Below are 20,052 nucleotides of genomic sequence, written 5' to 3'. Positions count from 1 at the left end.
CTGTTAGGTGTGTGATGCACAGTCAAGAGGGAATTATCTCCCACTGAATATCTTTCATCTATCTCAGAATCAAATAGAAAATTAAGTTCTCATAGACACACCATGCGCATAATGTGAGTCTTTCTGTTTTCAAATCTTTAATAACCCCCAGGAACTGCTTTGGCTCATAAAGAACGGGAAGTGTTACATCCATGTATGAAGATGCAACTCCTTTTTATCTGATACAGAACCATGTGGGAAATATTCTTCCTGTAGGGATAGATTTAATATAGCATTATAAAATGTATAGACCCTCTTTTAACTATTTTAGTTAAACAAATGTGTTTTATGAATACTATGTATGCATGTGTGTGTGACAGGTACTGAAATGCTCCATGAATTTTGCTGGTGTTAAAATGCTATGTCTTGAAATTGTAGCTTACATCTCTTCTCAATTCTCATGTGTAATATTATTGACCTCAGATTGAGAACAAAACCACACGCAAATTAATCAACAGTGGCAATGCCTTGAGTGGACAAGGGAACCACTTGTAGCAAGCGGCATCCCTTTGTTTCCCTGAACAGAAATGCCCTCAAGGTTCACAGGGTGTGATGAAGACAGCTGTGGGAAAAGCCTAGAAATTCGGAGAAAGGAACCCTACACTGTACTTTCTCAGCCTGGGTTCACAAAGCTGGAGTGGGTGGCGGCAGAGGAAAAGCAGCTGTGCTCGGGAGCAGAGGGAAAACCTGAGAGCCCTCCCCATGTTGTGCTTCACATTGTTATTTTTTTTTAATGTACTTATTGATCTTGTCTGTAGGCAATGCCACAATTCTGTATATTCACAGTTGATCACAGATTTTGAGGGGCATGAAAACATTACTTCACAAAAGAACAAACATTTGTGAAAAGCCTATGGCAAGAATCCAGTTGTTTAATAAAGTTTACAGACACTCATATGCAATCCTTTGTATTTTATACAGCTCCTCATAAACAGTGGTTTGTCAAATATAAATGAAAAGTGTCAATTTATTCAGTTTTTATAATTTGGCTCCATATTTCCTTGTTAGAAGAAAATCTGCTCAGAAGAAAAAAATAAGTCTTTAAAGAATTATAGGAAAAAAAAGCCTTTACAAAAATAAAAAAAATGATTTTTGTAATTAGGTACAGGGAAACTTGGGCCTGAGAGATCATGGTGGAAGATTTTCTTAAATAACTTTTAATAATAAGATATTATCTGTGATTTTTCTTCTTCTGATGTAGGTAACAGTGGAGGTATATATTTATGTTTGATGGCATGTGGAGGAAGGGAATTCACATGTGAGCATGCGTGGGGCAGCTGAGGTTGATGGCTACCATCTTCCTTCATTACTCTCCACCTTTGTTTTTGAGACCGGCTCTCTCAATCAAACACTAAGTTCTGACCATTGTGACAAGTCTCTTGACAACTTTGGGTATTCCTATATCTGGCATCCAAAGCTAGAAATCTAGAAAGCTACCATACTTCTGAACATTTACATGGGGTTAGGAATCCAAACTACAGCTGCCTGGCTTGTTTGATAAACACATTAATTAACTGCTCAACTTTCTCTCCAGTGAAAACTATGAGAAATTTTAATATTCAAACGGAGATTTTATATGATTTTTTATCTTCAATTCAGATTACCCACTTCCCTAGAAAATATCTTTAAATATCTATTACACTGAAACACACTGGAGAGAGTGATGTGTGTTTTTTTGTGAGTCAAGATGTTTCTCTTTTGGCAAATAGTGGAAGAAACACTAAGAAGATGGACCTTAAAAATATAACAGTTCTCAATTACTATAGGAGAACTCCAAATTCCTAAAGGCTGACTATGATATTGCTATGTTTTACCTTCAAATCAGGAAGGAAGGTGCCTTAGAATCCTTTGTTTGCTTGTTTAACAGCATTGTTATTCCCTTAAAGAATGTATCAGTAGGATCTGAATGGGTGGCTTCAGTTCACACACAAAAAGAACTCAAATGGTGATATCAAAATTGCTGTATCTTTTACAAATAGTAACATTTCCTGTCAGAGCTAATATCATTGATGTGTCACAGTGATTTAGCATGTTATTATTTATTCTGTAAGGCAACTGTATTTTAAATCTGAGAAAACTAATTACAACCCACTCTTAATGGTCAATTAGGCCATAATTTTAGCATCTGGTTATGCATTTTTCAGACAGCATTGTATCAAAATCATGCTCACTTTTTTATACATTCATTTAAGAGTACAACTCGGGTAAAACCTTGGGTTGTCAGTGTTAGTACATAATGTTGTGAAACATTACAGTTAGATAAGTATCATGCTGTTAGGAAACTTCAGACAGGCATAAGGGCATGTCAAATTAAAAAAAAAAGAAAACCTTACTAAAGACATGATCATACTCAAACTTGTGCTGTTACACTTATGTCAATAAAATTCAGAAAAAGACATTGCATGATTTCCCTTAAAGTATTCATGTTGGGTGCTGTGGAATAAACCTTCTGTATACTGTGAATATGTGTTATTCTCATTAGTTAATAAAGAACTTACTGGTCTATAGGTGGGCAGAAGATACTGGACAGGAGAGCCAGACTAGGAGAATGCTGGGAAGAAGAAGGGTGGAGTCTGAGGAATCACCAGGAGACACAGAGGAAGCAGGACATGAACATGCCATACTGAGATAAGGAACTGAGCCATGTGGTGGAACATAGACATAATATGGATTAATTTAAAATGTAAGAGTTAGCTAGTAACAAGCTTGAGCTATTGGGCAAGCATTTATAATTAACATTAAACCTCTTTGTGGTTATTTGGAAGCAGCTGCCAAAACAAAGAGAAACTCTGCCTACAGTTGGGTGTTACAAACAGAAGAATTGATCTATATTTCTGTTCCTTTCTCAAAGAATCCATTAGACTCAGAAGAGCTTAACATATATGACAGAAGGAGATTAAACTTCAAAAAATGTTGCCATAAATACGGTACTTTACTTCAAAGAAAAACAGTTTATTTATTTAGTCATTTATGCTTACCTGCAGTGTAGTTTGATCATATTTCCCCTAACTCAGTCCCTCATAGATCAAAGAAAGAGGGGAAATAGTGTCTTTACTAAGAGGCCACCCCTGTAATATCTTGTATAACTATTCTGCCCTAACTGATTGAGCTTCTGGGTCTCCTACAGTTTTAGTGGGTTTGTTATCCAATGAATTTACTGGTCTCTCCTTTACTCGTTTATATGAATAGGCCCTCATGCTCAATGTGACTATTCATTCTTGAGGTGTTTCTTACTAGGATGAAATACAGTTTCAATGAGTTTATGTATTTGTGACTATAATTTAATATAACTCTTCTTTAACCAACAGAAAAATTATCAGAGCTGTTTTTAGAATACCTCAACCATATGAGGACACAGCAAGGCAGGGAGCATCCCTGTTTATGAAGAATAAACTGCATAAGAAATGGGATGATGAAAATGCCATTATATCTAAAGGTCAATATGCATAAAGAAGTAAAGATATACACTTCCTTATATATTTACTTGAAATACGAAATTTAGCCTATCTAGAAACTGACTTCCCAGTATCACAAAACTAAAATTTTATTTACTTTATACATCCTCTCTCATGACTATATACTACATGGAATTTGAATTTATCTGGAGACATAATTTTGTGCATATTCAAAATCCCATTTATTTTTAACCAAGAAAACATTAGAAATTCCACATATCCTGCTATGTGCAAATAAATGAATGGAAGAATTGATAAATTGCTATTTCAAGGACTATCACCCAGCACTGAAAAGGAGTGGACTGATGATACATACAAATAATTGAGCAGTTCTCTAATGAATTATTTGGAATGAAATAAATCCATTATGAAAGACTGCTGTATGATTAGACTGATGTAAAGTTTTGAAATGACAAAATCCAACACATGGGAAATAGATTAATATTAATGAAAGGTTCAGGATAGGGGGGAAGTGGAGAGGAGAGTTGACATTAGGTGTTTGTATTTATGCGTGGACTACAAGAGTCATAGGAAAGGTTCACTGTCTTGACATCTTCATAGATGTGAGAATCTGTACAGGATATAAGATTATGTACAATCACATTCATAAAACACAGGAGTAACGATGTACCAAAAACTCTTGGGAAATCTGTGTAACTGAATCGGAGCTATCAATATGCCATTTAAAGAAAATCTCAAGGGCTGAGCTGCTCAAAGTGAACTTTATTTTACTTTTCCTTAAAATTTCATTTTACTTGTCAGTTATGTTGATTTAAATTTTACTTAAAACACAGAGGAAATGTATAGCAAGCAGAAACTAAGAACAAATACAAATAGAAAAAAAAAGTGAAGTACTGTTATCATGGTAGTATTTTGTGATAGATTCTGAACACAATCACAGATACTGAAGACAGTGGAATTCAACCATCATAGTTATCTTTAGGAAATGCCTGTGTAAAACATATTTACCTGTAAATCAAATAATATATTAAGGAAAATGGCTCTCTCTGAAATTTGGGGAAATTTAGTGATGAAAGAATGGTTTACTTTCTAAATTTTATTTTTCCCTCTTAATATAGATGAAACCCAAGCATTATAGATATTAGGTGAGTAATGTACTAAGTTAATTATGACTCTCTAGATCATACACTTTATTATGATTTTAGTGCTTATATAATTGAACACTATATATCTGATAACAGAAATGAATGGTTAAATTAATCAGAATGGAAAATATATTTATGTAAAATTAATTAATGCAAAATATCATTTTGATATTAGGATTAATCTTAGATGTGTACATACTACTATTTTCAAGAATGAAAAATAGAAAAGCAAAAACACTGGCTCTAAGGAACAAGGACTTTGCTTTGTCAAAATGTATTGAATGAGGCCGAATAAAATTGTAATTTGTTAATAAGGGACTGTTCAGTATAATTCAGTAGATTATCTTTACACAAACAATAAATTCCCAATGCTAAAACTGATTCTGTAATTCTGCTCAATCTATGCATTTACATAAATTGTTATTTGAAAAAAATGTTATAATGATGTATGTTACTTTTCAATCTTCTGTAACAAACACCTGACAGAAAATACCTTAAGGGGAAAAGGATGTATTCTGAATCAATGTTTTTAGGTAGAGCAGCACTTCATGGCAAGGAATATGAGGCAAATGGCCACATTTTGTCCATAGTTAGGAACTGTGAACAAGGTAAATTTTCATGATCAATATGCTTTCTGCTTTTTATGTGCTCTGGGACTTCAGCTCATGGACTGGTGTCACCAACATTCAGGTTGGTCTTCTGACACCAATTACGTTTCTCTGGAAATAGGCTTACAGACACACCCTGAGGTGTGTTTCCTGGGTGATTGTAATCCAGCCAAGTTGATAATGAAGGCCAATCAATACATCCTCACTATTTGGAAGCCTCTTTATGACTAAGAAATAGATATAACTTAAAATCCCTCAGTCTTCCATCTAAAGCCCTAGCAAAATGGTTAGTGCAATGAAACTATGTACACGAAACAGGAGTCAGCCCAGATTGAGTCACAGCTAAATATAAGAGCATTATCAAAGGCTTAGCAAGCTATATTAAGACTACAATGAGATCTAAACAGCATTGATGTTTTTTTCATTTTTTTGCCATATCACCATAATAAATAATTGTCCTTCTCTGCCCTGTGCATCAGGAGTTCACCAGGCACCATCTCATTAGCATTTGACAGTTAAACTGCTCAAATATCACTGTTTTCATATAATTATCAATATTAGTTAGTTTGCACTAAAAACCTTTCCAAAAGACTAATAAGTCTATTGTAAATGCAATTATAAATGAGAAAACCAATAATTAATGGGAAATAATTCTTCTGAGGTAATAAAACAGTCATAGGTATAAAAATAAAAGTAACATTTTCCTAGTTTCTCAACCCAACATTGTAATTCTGATTGTCTTGGTTGGGTACTAGACAAAAACATACCTGAATTAATGTAATACTTGGTTACATAAACATTTATATTTTTCATTGTTCTGAAATAGTTTGATAATAAGATGAGGTGAAATTGTGTGTGTTTGGGAAGCTCATATATTAAATCTGGAAATAAATAAAGAATGAAGTTGATAATCAAAAAACTTCACTTCAACTTCTAAATCTAGCAAGATAAGCTTGGGTAAAAAATTTGACTTCTGGGTGCAGGTCCAGAAGCAGGGCCATTAGTTGGCCTACCCCGACATCCAGCAAATCTATGAACTGTTGGAGCATGTGAAGAGGACAAAGGTGGAGATCCAAAACAGCAGGATCTCCATGTATTCAGGACAACAACAGAATACCCAAGAGGCCCTCCAGTGAGAGCCCATTGTTGGCGGCATAGCAGAAGCCAGAGGCATCAAGCCAGACCGATGACTCTTGGCCATGGACACTTGAAAGTAAGGATGAAGGGACTAACGTGTAAAGTATGTGACTCAAAGGATGACACCACAACCTCCAGGACAAGATTCTTCTGTTTGTTTTGTTTCTTCGTTTTGTTTTGATTTGTTTTATTTGGTTTTTGGTTTTCCTTTTAAATTTGATTTGTAGGGAGGTTGCAAGGGCATAGAGCAGATTGGAGGAGATTGAGAGATAAGTAGGATTGGAATGCATGATGTGAAATCCACAAAGCATTAATAAAAGTTTAAAAAAATGATTTCTGTGCTATCTCTGTTTTCAGTAATTGAAATATACCTCTCACCCTTTGTCTGTAATTTTAGATTATTACCTTTTATTTATTTCCTTATTGCCCTATACATGGCCCTTAAAGAAAAGCATTGTACTTTATTTATGTTTTGTGTTTTTATTGAAAGAATCCAGAAGTATCTGGTGTTCATTAAGATACTGCTGTGGGATGTATGGCAAATGTGTTGCTAATTAATCAATAAAACACTGATTGGCCATTGGCTAGGCAGGAAGTATAGGCGGGGCAAGGAGGAGAATAAAGCTGGGAAGTGGAAGGCTGAGTCAGAGAGACACTGCCAGCCGCCATGATGAGAAACAGCTTGTGAAGATGCCGGTAAGCCACGAGCCATGTGGCAAGGTATAGATTAAAGGAAATGGATTAATTTAAGCTATAAGAACAGTTAGCAAGAAGCCTGCCACGGCCATACAGTTTGTAACCAATATAAGTCTCTGTGTTTACTTGGTCGGGTCTGAGTGGCTGTGGGACTGGCAGGTGAGAGAGATTTGCCCTGACTGTGGGCCAGGCAAGAAAACTCAAGCTACAAGATACTAATTAAATTAATCAAGGTGCAATCTTTATTGTCATCTTTAATATGTTCTAGAATTTACAGAATTATAATTATTAAGATGTCACTTAATTAAAATTATTTTGGACTGTTCCTGAATTTTTCATAGTACAAAATCAATTGTACAAAATACAAGGCAACAGCCAATATTATTTTAATGTGGGCATATGTTTTCTGTAACCTTTACCTTCTCCTCATGCTCTTCATTTACATTGAGTCTTCAGCTTATTTCCCCATGTGCCTTCTCCCTCTCTACCAGTCTTCTCCAGCTTTCTTTTTTAATCTTTAATTTTCATCTTTTAATTCTGTTATATGGCTATACAATCGTTCTTGCCAACATTGTTTAATGATTTTTGTCATTATAAGCAAAGCCAACCTTGAGTTTTATGTGCCCTATTCTCCTATATTCTAGCTGCTAACTACTACTGAAGAACAAGGCAGGCCCGGTGGCTAGGATGGTTCAGCTTTGTATACATGAAACACAGACCCAAGAGGAGAATCTCAATGATTCTTGACCAAAAAAAACAAACAAACAAACAAAAAACTTGTTTTGTTTCCTCTATAATCTATATTTTCCAACTAGATTATTTTTAGATCTCAGTTTAGCTTCCTTTTCCCTATTATCTTACCCTTTTTTTTAAACTGAGTCAAACTTTCCCCTTTATACAAATGATCTAGTCCCCTAATGCCTAAAGAAAATAGAAGTCTTCAAGTAAAAACCACTCTAAGCTGATGATACACAGACTTTCAATACATCTTATTTTCTTATGCTTCTTTTAAATGGAGTGTCTGTTCTTTAATTCTTATGGTTTACTTTTCCCAAACTCTTCAGACTTCTAGATACCTTCTTGTTAAGTAAATCTCATTTCTATTTTTGCATTTCTAGTCCCTTGCTTATCTTTCAAATAGATTAAATCATAGTTATCTTTAGAAATAAATTCTTAAAGCCAATGTGTAAAGAGGCATTACTCCCAGTTCTATCCTGTTATCTTAACTTATCTCCAAACTTCAGGGTGGCTCTGCCTGCCACCACTTCCTGGAAGCTACCCTAGCTACATCTTCTGCACAGTTTATTCTGCAAAGACTAATTTCATTAATAGAGTGAATCAAGAATGTCCCAGGAATAACAGGCATACTTTTGTCTGGAAAATACTTAGACTTAGGTGTTTAGCATCAGTGTTCTGATACTTTAGAAAAAAGATAAATCATTTCGTACTTCTCACAGTCATGTTTCACACCTTTATTGATCCCTACATTAGTAAATGATATGAAAATCCACATCCACACAATTTTTTTGAGACAGAAATCTCAATGTTGGTTTTAAAATATATCTCAGAGGTACAGTGTGTATGCTGTTATTACAGAGAAACTAGGTTCAGGTCCTATCACCCACATGGCTGCCCACAACTGTCTGTAACTCCAGTTCCAGAATGTCTCACCCACTGTCCTAACCTCAGAGACTAATCAGACACACACACACACACACACACACACACACACACACACACATACACACACACACACACAAATACATAATGTAAAATGAAGGATGATTTTTTAAAAAATTAAAAAACCCTCATTGTCTTTTTTGGTCCCCCATCATTCTCTTCATATCTAGCATCATCACACCTTAAATTACATTCATTAAAATAGTCTGGTGAATAATTTTATGAATAATTTTGAAAAGTCAGAGAAGGCTTGAATGAATCTATAATATTCCTTTGCCCCCTGCTCTTTCTTCAATGTGTATGTTTTAAATATATTACTTCTCTTAGCTGTAAACTCCACCTTACCTTAACTTCTCTCTTGGCTTGCTTTCAGGCTTTTTTTTCCCACAGTGTAAGATAGACTTACACTCATTCATCAACCTCTATTCAACATTGGATCTTAGTTAAGATGACCTTTCTTCCCAAGCAGTGACTGATCTCCTGCACTGGGCTGGTATTTACATTTGTTCTGTCATAGTAGCAATCACATTCCTGACACTGATCACAGTAAGCAAATGTTGTAAGTCTGCACAACATAGCCAATTCTTGGTAGTTATCTGAGGCTTGGTCTTATTGATGTAAATTCAGTCTGGTCCTCATATTCTTATATTAGCCAGTCTGGTCTCTAACTCTCAAACTCTTGATTCAGCCTCCTTAATGATGAGATGGTGAGTGTTGATCAACACCTTTGGCTGATGTCATTGGTATCCATTTTCAAAAAAAAATTAATTTTATAAATTCAATTTGCTAAGGAAGAGTTAGCTTTCAACAGGGAGGAGTCCTCCAGTAGGCTATCTAATTCTGGATAGTCATCTCTAAATATAGGTACATATAAGTAATACTAAATGGATTCAGAAATTTATGTCTATGTGTGTGTGTGACAATAATAATTGAAGACGTCACAATTTTGAATGTGAGTACAAGTGACACTGAAGGAGTCAAAGTAGATTAAGGGAGGTCTAAAAGCCAGGCAGTGGTGGTACACACCTTTAATCCCATTTCTCAAAAGGCAGAGCCAAGCAGATCTTTATGAGTTCAAGGCAGGCCTGGTTTATAGAGCAAGATCTGGGGCAGGCACCACAACTACAGAGAGAAACCCTGTCTTGAAAAAACAAAGAGAGAGAGAGAGAGAAAGAGAGAGAGAGAGAGAGATCTGAAAACATTAGTGTAGTAATGAAGTACTCATGTACTAAATTCTAAAAAAAAGCATCCAAAGTTTTCATCATAACAAAAAAGTTACTGAAGGTTTCATGAGTTATAGAATATGGCATGTAGGGACTGGGGACCTAGGTCAGTGAGTAAAGAGCTTGCTGTTCAAATTTCTAACACCTATGAATGAGTTCAGCATGGTGGCATGCTACTGTAAGCCCTGACTTCTATATCAGAAGATGAATTTGTCGTGGAAAAATAGCTGATCTTGACACCTCATGGTTTGATTAGTTTAGAGAAAATGGTGAGCTCCAGTTTGTGAGAGATGAGAGAGTCTGTTTCTGAAAATAAGGAGAATAATCCATTGAAGAGTCTGGCCTGTCATCAACTTGTGGATTCGGCACTTATCCAAATAGGCAAGTATACCCCAACCACCACAAATTTTCATACATGTGTACAATACAGAAACACACATGTAGCCAGAAGTTTTCCTGTGTCCCACAGCTGCTCAGTCCCAAATAAACACTCAGAGGCTTATATAAATTACAAACTGTTTGGTCTATGGCTCAGACTTATTACTAAGTAGCTCTTTTATCTGAAATTAACACATTTCTATTTATCTATGTATTGCCACTTCATTTATTTTGTAGTTTTATTATATAAGCCATAATTTGAATTATAAATGATTCTAGTAGCTGTCCTGATTTTGTGTTATGCATTAACACATATGTTTATGTATGCAGACCTAGGCATACATATATTTCTTATATAATATCCATAAATATTTCCTTAAAATTTAGTGTTAAAATTTCAAACCATTATAACTATTGTAAAACCTCTGAAGGACCCTTGTTAGGAATTGTTAAAGGCAACATTCACATAGTTCTGACCTTTAAAGATCATTAAATAAGAAACCACTGATGAGATGCTTCCTTCATATAACAAATGTTTCTTTTCTATTTGGCATGTCAGAGTCCACACTCTACCTGGAAGGTAATCAATGTTGCTTACTAATCATAACTACTTACAGAGAGGTTTAACTGTGAGACATAAATAATGGGAATTTATGCAATTTGGGGAGCATTCCCATAAAGAATACTAAAGGATTATCATTTATTTTTCTTGGTTACCATTTCACTCCTTATCATTTTTCTGTGGAATTCTTCAGTGAAATGAAGTCCTAGGGGCAAAAAAGCTCTAAAATTCTGGATTGCAAACTTCACCACATGGTTGAGAAACTTAAAAATACAAACAAGCACATAAATTAATAGTAAATTATGTATTCAGGTAAAAAGGTTTTCAATCTTTTTATGAGACGTTTTTTAATTCTTTTTCCAATATTATTTACTCCAAAACATCACTAGCAAACTAGATAGATGAAAGATCAATAAATAGATATAGATAGATAGATAGATAGAGATATGTAAACCTATGTATACTTATATTAATATTATACTTGTCAAAATTAAGTTAGAACATAACAAAGTAGTTGGGAAATTGTCTCACACACTGTAATCTGCTCTTATATAAATTAAAATTATCCAAAAATCTTCGTTGTTGTTGCAAAATATCAAAATCATTGTTATTGATTTTGTCAGAGCAACAGGGTACTAACAAATGTATAGTTAATTAAATGTAAAATCTATTATTATTTACAGCATTTATCAAGAATGCATCAATTTAAACAAAACACAGAATATCCACATTGTGCAAAACTAGTCTGACCTGTCACTTTTATAGATATTTGTCATATCCCTAGTTTGTATCCCTGAAATATAGTACATAGGATGTATAGTTCTATCTATTTTCCTATTACTTTTGAGTCACCAAATAAATTGAAAGAGATGCTACCAGTCCCACTGATAGGGGATTGCTTTCATATTTCTTAAGTTTTGCAGTTCCACTTGACTTGAAGTGCATTAGCTGCTGGTTAAAAAAGGGTTTTCAAAGTTACGGATTTTAGCACTTTGTTGACTGAGGATTCTGACGCTCAGCAAACTTGGCTGAAGCCTAGAAAGTGACAGCTGCATGAAAAGCTGAAAAATAGGGCACACGACTGTAGGCTCAGCCGATAAACTTCTGCCAGAGCCCGACTACTGTAAAGTGCTGACACCAAGAGACAGATGGCAGAGCTCACAACTTATTACGAGAGTCTTCCTCTCACCACAGACAGTGATTAGATTGATAGCAAATTAGTATTGGTCTCTGAGTTGGGTGCGCTATCGGTGTACCAAAGGAAAATCCAAAATTACCTAAAGTTTGATATAATAAATGCTTTTCTTACCCTTACTTCACATGACGAAGACAATTGAGACAATTAATAAAACATATAATACTATCATCTACGTAAACTGGGACAATTACATTTTTGACAACTTGTTATAATGTTCTCTGGCATCAAAGCAAACAGCATGTCATCCCGCATTATCTGTCTCTGTCTAAGATGGATAGTTGTGTACTAAGGGAAGTCGTAATTATTGGGGGACTTCCACATTCAAGATTGACTTTTCATCAGATTTTAATTAGAAAACTGTTTATATTTAAAGAGCTACAATTTTCTCATCCTTAAAATTGGGATATAAACTACTTAATCCTCAGGTTTTTTGACAGTTCAAAGTCCTTGTAGAAGCTAAGCAGTCATGTGTCTGGAAAGGCTGTGCTCCATGAGAGCAAAACAGCTCAGAAGCGAGTTTGTGCTCATAGCTCCTGAAAGTTGTCTGAAATGCTTTAATCTGTCCTGAACATATCTTATAAGAATAAAATCCAAATTTCAGTCTCCATTAATTGAGTAGAATAAATGTAAATTTGGTCTTTGAATGGTCACTGGAATTTTCTGCATTGTCTCTCGTTTGTAAACAACTAAACCAATATTGACGATGGAATGCAGGTCAGTCAATTATTGCGGTCAGCACTGCAGTTGTGTGCACACAGTTGAGCTCATTCTGTCCTCTACAAAAAAGACTTTTCTTTCCATTTCTCATTTATTTTCCCTGTTCGGTATGATTTTTAATCTGTGTAAATTCAAATGTTTTGTTTTTTTTTCTAAATTTATAAGCAAGGTACATTTTAATTCTGCTACTAGTCTTCACTTGATATGTTAAATGTTAGCCTTTGTTTCCCTAAGGACATCTAATTAGATGTCAGCCAGTAGGGGTTGGGACCTCTAAAACACACTCTCTCCCATTTTTAATAATCATTGAAATGACATATTTAATGGAAGCCCCTCCATTCTACAGGTACATGGCTTCTTAATTGCTTTGTCTGTAGTTTTGGCACGCATAATAAACAGGCAACTCTTTCTTCTGAAATTGATGTTCCTATTAGCTTCCTTCTGCAGTAGCTATTAACCACAACTAAAATGTAAATATATAAATCAAAATAAGTGTTCCATAATGGAGATCATAAAATCTACTACATAAAATGACTTCATATAAATATGCTGAACTATATCAGCAGCCAAATATTAAACTTTAAACTGAAAAATATTACAAAAGAGACAAGGCATGTAAAGTCACTACGAAACAAAATATTACACAATTATTTTTTCAAGGGCAAACTCATGAATGGGGAAATGATGATTTTGAAAATATGTCACAGTGGAGGAAATGATATCTCTTCTGTTGAAAATTTTCTGTAAATAATGAATGATATGTGGCATGATAGTTGGTGAGGATGGAGGTGAAATGAAACTATGAAAATCATTGTCACAGTAAAAAATTCTAAAAGTGGCAACATTTTTACACTTTCATTGTACTAATTCCTTCATGAAAATCTATACAAATTATTTGAAGTGACTTGAATATGTACATAAACTGGCATCATCTTCACAAATAGTAGACATTCAAATAATTGAGGGACAATAATAATAAAAAAAACTAACAAGAAAAAAAACTACAGAGGTAGATCTCAATTTAGGTCTGTCTACAGAGATAGATATCATTTTAGGTCTGTCTAACAAACTTGTGTATTTTAATTTTATGTCAAAAACTGAAATGTTCAAAGAGCTCTCACTGGACCACATGAAGTGATTTTATACTAGTGGTAATTTCAGAAGTTGAGGAAATAATTTCACAGCCCAAATACATATAAACCAAAACATGACTTTTAAGGATGTTCAGATAACTTTTTTAAAATGTGTATTTGATCTTTCAGGTTTCCAGAACAGTAAGATTTCTGTCTCTCAAGTCTATGGATTCAAGCTCAATAAAATCTGTACTTGTCAGCATTGGATTAAACAAATCTTTTAATTAAAAGATAATAAATAATTTCTTATAGTATCTCCATGTAAAATTGTTCCTTTCCTTAGATATGTTTAATTAATTTTCCAATTTTATATCAATTTAACACCTTGTTCATAAATTATTTTTCTCATTGTTCTAAAACTTACTGTAATATATATTCCCTATCCGCTAGCTTTCTTACTAATTTGCTTGACTCCGAGGATAGCGTCTTTTTCATTGTGTTCTCTTTTGGATCATTATCTGGCACCTGGAAGATGTTCAATAAATCCTTGTGAAACAAGTATATGTCTATTATTGCCATGATGCATGTGTGGAAAAGGTCATTAAACCTTACAGAAAGTGCTAAATAATATCAAATGCTAAAGCAGAGAGTGGGGTGTTAGAGGTGGGAATTGTTTGCTAATGGATATGGATTTCTTTCCAAGATGATAAAAGTGTGCTAAACTGGAAATTGGTGATGATTACACAACTTCATGAACGTATTACTGTCACAAACTATGCAGGATAAATGTGTCCTTCTAATGTTATACCTACCATAGCTCAATCTGTTCAAGTACAGTTATTAATAAGCATTACTACTTTGTGGGCTTTAACAGTTTTTTCTCTCAGATACTGAAATTCATACTGACAGTAAGTGAGGTTAAGAACAGAACACGTAAGTGGAAATGGCAAAGGACTGTGAAAACTTTCTTCCCACTGTCAGGACTTCTGCCCACCTTTTGATCCATGCCTCTGATCTATCAGCTGCGCATACACACTTTATAGCCACAGATATTTCTACGTCTATACAACTCTATGTCATTGTGTGAAAACGTAGGCCCGAGCTACAAATAAATGAGTCACACTTAAAATTTGTGACCAAAATAACCATGAAACTGAAACCTTCGAATTCAAGGGAGCAAGGCTTTATAAATATGTTATGTCTGGAAATGGTTAAAAATTCAAGAACTAATTTTAAAATCCATATTACAGTTTTACCACTTTATGATCACTGGAGGTCAATAGAATTTCATAAATGAGCTTGAATAAACATTAAGGCACCATGCTGAATAAACCAGGCCAGACTTTGTGGTACAAAGGTTTGCTGCAATACTGGGTGGAGAATAATAAAGAAATTAGCAATAACCAAACCATCTGTTGTGAGTCGTCTATCTCAAAAAAGATACATCACAGAAGAGGCCCCTCTGCAGTATGATACTCTTTATTTAGATCCTTTTAACAACAGCATTTAGCGCTATGCTACCCAGGAACAAGCTTATACTGGAAGAGGTGTACACACACGAGATGGGTAAAATGAAGTGCATTACTTCAAACTCAAAAAGAAAGAGAGAGAGAGAGAAGTTTTCATCAAGAAGCTAAAGCGTCCTTTAATTGCTATAAGATTTCCTACAAAGATTTCAATCTCTCTTCACAGAAATTGAATTACGGTCCATATACACCCGAGAAGTGAAGCATGCCAGGTGCTGCTATGAAAACCACCTCAATGTGCATCCCAATTTGTCCTCAGTCTCTGAGTTTTAAACGCCTACCATTTGATGCTGTGCTTCAGAGATCTAGATAATGACATAAATCTTAGACTATCCACCAGTCTTCCTGCATAGATGCTGAAAAATGTACCTCACCCAGGCAGCCCAATCAATATTCAGATGGATCCGAATTGCAAAATGAGCTGAAGCATTTTATTTCACATGTTCTTTCAGTCAATCTTGAACTTAAATCGTCACCTGGAAAGCCAGCATGAATCTTGACCCCCATGAAGTCATCCTGTGTGATGTCTTGCAACCAAAGGCTATACTGTATAGACTTGTCATAATAAGATAGGAAAGTACTTATTGTTTAAAAGTTCAAAAATGACATTCTTCCCCTCATTTTTCTAACTCTTAAAAAATAAATTTTGGTTCGGTATTTGAAATTTACAATGTGATTTTAGGGGATAAACTGTGAAATGATTATCTTAGTAAAATAATTAAAACAATTACAAATTATACTTATTTAATAAGCATTAATAATAAAACACAATTTCAAAGTCTAACTTAAACAAAATAACTCATACTGACATAAGAACCAACAGATAAAAGGAAATAGTAGAAAATCCAGAAATTAATTTATATATTTTCAACAACCTGTTAACTGGCTTTCAAAAAAACTCTGACAACATAGATGAAGAAACAGATAATCTCATTAGGACGTGGAGTTGTACAGACCACAGAACAATGGGATGAAGAAAAAGCATTCTGACAAAAAAAAAAAAAAACTATATTAGTGACCTAAATGTTCACCTTAAAATGTGACAGTGCTAGAGCTAAGCATGGAGACTACTTGAAGATATAAGAGGTATATATCTTTTAAATAAGATTCCCGCAATGACAGAAACAAAATTAAACAGAAAGAATCATTTCAAAAAACATTTACACAGCACAAGAATTGAACATAGTCAAGACATTACTAACAATATGGGAAATATGTAAAGATTATTCATATCACAAGGAGTCCTTATACAGACTACATGATAAAATCAATTCAATACTCAGTGAAGTAAAATGGAAGCTAAATTTGAAACTTACAAAATGGTCTGAATTGACATTTCCTAAAGAAGATATATAAGAGGCCAAGAAATAGTAGACCAGTTTAGCCTCAAAGTGAAGCACAATGAGGCCAACAGGTATACAGCAAAATTCTAAGATCATATAATCACCAGGTAAGAAAATGAATGTTGGCCAGGATACAGAGAAATAGGAAGGTAAACACTGTTAGTGGTAGCATAAGGAAATGAGATTGTGTAAAAAGAGAGACCTCCACATCATTGTTTATTGCTCCTCTCTTCACAATAGCCAATGCAACAAATCAAACAGGATGTTTTTCTAGTGATGAATTTTTTTAAAATGATATTTTTGCACTACAGAATGTTACTCAAAACAATGAAAATGTTATCCTATTGTTTATTGCAACAAAGGTGAAACAGGAAGAAGTTCTGCTACATAACGTAAGGCAGAAGCAGAAAGAAAATACTAGATATTTTCACTGAATATGGAAGATAAAAATAGAAGATCACAAAGAAACTGAGAAAGAAAATGTTGGAGACCACAGAAAGCCAGAAAGATCAGAGAGGAGAAATAGTAAAAGGGTAGGTAGGGCATATCTCAGTAGAAGTGGGGAAGAAGAAAGTGTGTTCAAATGTTTTTGTCACAGTAGCATATTTTCTTTTGAAACATTAAAAGATTGTAAATAAAAAGTTTATTGTTTGAGAATTTCATACAGTGTATTTGTGTTATATTATTTCTATTCCCTCAACTTCTCTCAGATCTCCCTAAATTCCAACTTCATGTTCTTTCTCTCCCTTAAACACACACACACACACACACACACACACACACACACACACACACACACACACAGCCACTAAAACTTACAGGGCCAGTTTGCATTGGTCAACTATTCCTGAGAATGGAGAATGACCTGGTGGGCAATTGATAAATGCAGTGTCTCTCCATCAAAGAAAACTGATTTTTTTTTTTATTCTCTAAGCAGCTACCACTTGTGAACAGTGTGGACTGCTTCTTGACTAGAGACTAGACTTAGCATTCATTTATCCTCCTCTGTACTGGGGTTTAGTTTGGCTTCAGCTTGTGCACATCCTTTCCATGCTGTCACTTTCTTTTGTGAATGCACACACACACACACACACACACACACACACACACACACACACACACAAAACCTTGATGTGTCTGGAAAAAAGCTGCCAAATAAAACTCGCAGTATCAGAAATACGTTACTTCGTTTTGAATCATTGGCCCAATGAGTCCCAAAGGCCCCAATACACTACATGCCCTTGTCAATGTTATTGATTTCCACGCAAAACTTGACAGTAAGACTTTATTGCTGAGGATATCACATATTTATGGCTTAGAACATGGGCAAATCTAGCTGGCACACAATTGGAAGCTTTATTCCTACTGGCTGTCATCCCATTTTACTTGAATGTGCTGTACTATGCATGCACCAGAGAAGAAAGGTAAACATCAGTCTTACCTAGATACAAACCCTGAGACCTATAACAAAGATCTGCTTGCAAGGTATGTCTTCTGGACCCATATGGTGTCAATGTTAGGGTAGTAATCTGTCACTGTTTGAATGACTTTAAGGCCCACTCCATGATATCAAACAAGAACCTAAGATATTTAATTACCCCAAGAACTGAGAGTAGATGTGTCATAGGCTCTAGAAACAAACCTACTTCTATACTAATTCTATTGTTATCTGAAGAATGGACATACTGATAAAATTACTTCTAATGACATACTATTATGCACATAGTTGGGTGAATTATTCAGCCATTATCAGATAAGCTTATTCTTGCAGTAGATGGTAATAAACACAGAAACAACTGAACAACACTCAAAAAGTGAGAAATTTTGGAATGCTCTGCCCTAGAAATAATATCTTTATCACACACCTCCCCTCGTGACTATTGTGGAAGAGAAGGTGGTGGAAAATTTGTATGAGCAAAGACAGTGAACAATTTTAAGTAGAGGATTTTCAAAAAACAAACACTAACTGCGCTCCTTCTCTCCTCTTTGTCTCTGCATCATTTTAATTAAAAAAATTAAAATTAAAATATAATTACATAATTATTAATTTTTCCCTTTCCTCCTAAATCTGCCATGCACTGCTACATTCTACTCGTTATCAAAGTCATGCCCCATGTCTCTATCTCTTCAATCCATACATTGTTTTATATATATATATATATAATCATATATATCATATATATGATTTCAGGGCTGACCATTTAGTACAGGATATTTAAAAATCTAATCATGAAGATTTTAAAGGCCGCAGTAGATGTGAAAGTATTTGAAGAGATAAAACTCTCAATTACCTCATACAGTCATTACACATTTTATGAATATGCTTAATTTTAATACTGTTGCCTATTAATAGAAAAAATATAATAGATTGAGAAAAAGATTTATCATTTCTTCATTTAAAAGCAAATGAGAAATACAAACAAAAACTCTCAGCTAAATATGTCATCAAATGATGGTCAAACAAAGTAGCGTTCTTTCATTTTACCCAACTGCAATTCATTATATACAGTTTATGTAGACAGTGTAAGTTAATGACACAACCTAGAGATAATTAATATTTTGGCACTCCCTGTTTTGTATATTTATGTTTTGCTTTGTGTAAGACACCATAACCTACATATAGAACAAGCCTTTAAAACAATTATACATTATCTGATTATTTGTGATATTATTACATGCCTGAGAAGTACCTAGTTATGGAGTATGTCAAGCTCTAATTTAAAGTTTACTCATTGGTTAGCTATCCTATTACTCATATTATTTTATCACTAGTAACCCGCAGTCTATGAAAAAGAACTTCATAAAATTTTCACTTTGTAAATCTACATTGGAGCATATTGTCTCAGAGTACAATACATTACAAAGAATGACATGAAATATATGCTCAACATAGCCATTTTTCAGGGGGAATCTATTATAATTTCTTGATTTTCATAACAGCCCACTGATCTAAGATTATGCCAAAGATAACTGATACAAATAATCCACATGTATCCTTTTGCCTCCTAGTTACTTGAAGTTATCAAAATTCTTACCAAAGTAAAGAGCCACAAGCTATTATACAATCTTTTACCAAGAAGCTCATTTTGCTTTCAGTTACTGAAGGTTCAAATGGTGCATTGTGCTGTCGTAATACATAATTCAAACCCCATTCGCCATGCTTGTCCAAATCATTTCTATGTTCAGGAGGAAACCATTGAAATTTTTTCAGAGTAATTTTCATCATTTCAGAAGCTGCCTCTAGTTATCAATTGAACTTCATACTATCTACATCACTTCAAGTATACAAAGACATGATAGCTGATTATGGA

This window comes from Peromyscus eremicus, chromosome 9 (genome assembly GCF_949786415.1).
Source record: "Peromyscus eremicus chromosome 9, PerEre_H2_v1, whole genome shotgun sequence".
In the NCBI taxonomy this organism is placed as follows: Eukaryota; Metazoa; Chordata; class Mammalia; order Rodentia; family Cricetidae; genus Peromyscus; species Peromyscus eremicus.
This window is presented reverse-complemented; position numbering follows the sequence as displayed.